The following is a 2,554-nucleotide window of genomic DNA, read 5'->3' on the forward strand; positions in this document are numbered from 1 at the left end:
CCGGCCTCCCTCGGCTGCGGCGGGCACGGCGCGCTCAGATTTCCCCCGTCGCAGCCATTAGGCTCCAGCCAGGAAAGTTCCTGCTGCTGCGGCTGCCGCTGCCGGGTCCGTGGGCATGGCCGGGCCGGGCCGGGCGCGGCGCCCTCCCCGCAAAGCACCCGGGCGGCTGCAGTGTGCGGAGCGGGCGCTGCCGCTGCCGGTGGTGCCGCCGCCAGCCCCGGGCTGCAATAACCGAGGCAGCGGAGACTGGGGCTCCGCACTCGCCTGACGTCACGGCCTGACACCACAGCGCGCCTCTTAAAACGGCAACGGCGCGCGGGGAGCGGGAACCACCCGGCTGCCGGGAGCGGCCCCGCGCCCAGCCAGGGACAGGTGGGGCCCTCAGGCAGCGGCTTCACTCTCCCCGAGCGCCCGCCTTCGGGGGGCCGTGCTCCCTGGGAACAACGCCCCCCCTCATCAGCACCCTGGTCCCCGCTTCTCTGCATGGCTCCCGGCACCCTGGCGAGCGCTCCGCGAGGCGCCCCGGGGTGACCGGATGTCTCGGGGAGCTCAAGGCAGTAGCCCAGACCCAAGGGAAGGAGTGAATCCCCTCCCAAGATGCTGTACCCAGCCTGGTTGTAGATGTGTGGCTGACTACAGATTCACAGGCGGGAGTGGGCAAGCAAGGGATAGGAGATGCTCTGTTTACCAGGGCACCCCTTGGAGTAACAGACTGACAGAGAGCAGAGTCGGGTTAGACAGCAGGAAGGGTTTAGGGTGAGGGTTCTACAGCCTTTACGGTAAGAGTAATAGGCTCCAGATTCATCATAGCTTAACTTTTAGGTGCCCTGGAATGGGCTCTCAAGGGAGGTGGCGCTCTCCCCTATCTTGGGGGTCTTTAAGAGGAGACTGGACAAGCACCTGGCTGGGGTCGTGTCACCCCAGCGCTCTTTCCTGGCCGGGGTAGGGGGTCAGACTCAATGAGCTGCTGAGGTCCCTTCCAACCCTAACATCTATGAATCTACTGTAGTCCTCCAGTCCCTCAGAGACCTAGAAGCATATCAGGCACAAAACATGCTCAGAGGCAAAGGCTGTAATCGTTACATCCAAGAAAGGATTTACAGGCCTGCAACCGATGCAGAATTTAAGCACCTATGTCCAAAAGTAAAATGCACAAATGTCTACTCATGTTGTGCCCAGGAAGCTGTAGCACCTATATTTTTTGCCAGGCAAGTTGCATAGATGCCTGAAAGTTGTGACGGAGCATGCCTCCACCCCCCACCATCTCAGCGCCTCAGCAAATGCCTCATGCCTAAACCTCTTTGGAATTACAAACTAGGTAAGCACTCTGCATCTAAACGCTCTGAAGGTGTGATCTGAGCATGTTTAGCACACACTGCAGTAGCCAGGGGCATATTAACAAACAAGGCCGGATAATGCCCACCTTTAATGCCTCTCCTGGAAGTGGAAGTCCCTAGTTTGTTCCTAATCTCCCTGTCGAAATTGTGTCACTGTTGAATGTGAGGTTCAGACCCAGAAAGCAAGTGAGTAACCCTCTGAAGCTCAGTTATGAGCGCACTCCCTTTGGATGGAAAAATCCTGGGTTCTAGTCCCAACATCATTTATGCGTTTTATTCAATGACGAAGCAGCATCTGGAACTCCCTCCTCCCAGGAAAGTGCCCTTCTCACTGGGCCACGGAGTTAGGCTCTCTCTTGCTTGCCTGCTTCCTTGCTCTCTCTTTCTGGTCGCATAAATCTTCTATTCCTTTCTGCTCGGTGACACAAATTCAGGAGAAGGCATTAAGGGTTCCTCCATCTCAGCCATGCCTAGGGCTTAATTAGGTCACTGTCTTGGGAGATGGGAGATGTGGGTTGGAATCTTGCTTGGCCTGAAAAGAACATTGAACTCGGAGATTTCACTTCCTTAGCAAGTGCTCTGAACCACCAGCATGTGGGCATGTCTACATGAGAGGTTTACTGCTCAATAAACTAATTAGCTGTGCACTAAACATCTCGGCATCTACACATGCCCCTATTAGGTTGGCATAAACTAATTTACAGAAAGCTAAGCCAGCCACAGAGTAAAAAAACTCCACAGCGGCACACATATAGTCACTGAAGCATGAGGTATCGGGGCTGCCAGCTGGGTAGACCTGCACTGAAGCACGCTTGTACCCAAGCTAGCCCCATCCAAGGACACTGAGCTGGGGTGTGGGGGGGAGCAGCTTGGGCTGGCAGGCAGACTTTTGCTCCAACTCAGCTCAGTGTGCTGCGCTCCCAGGCACATGTTCAAATGACAATAAACTCCAGGGTTTATTGCTCTGGAGTTTATGATTCCAGGGCACATGTTCAAGTGACACACCTGGGAGCAATAAACTGAGTTTATTGCTTCACATTAATAGCACATGGAGACGCACCCTATTATAATAAAGGCAGTACCACCACATGTTCTGGCAACTATCTTTTGAAAGAAAACAAGCAAGACAGTTGTCTGTACACAAAGGAACCATTTAGGCACCTAATTCCAGGAGGGGTTCTGGTCTCTGAATTCCCATGCTCTAATGCAGAGCTGCA

This window comes from Crocodylus porosus, unplaced genomic scaffold, assembly GCF_001723895.1.
Source record: "Crocodylus porosus isolate Cpor-Errol unplaced genomic scaffold, CroPor_comp1, whole genome shotgun sequence".
Classification (NCBI taxonomy): domain Eukaryota; kingdom Metazoa; phylum Chordata; order Crocodylia; family Crocodylidae; genus Crocodylus; species Crocodylus porosus.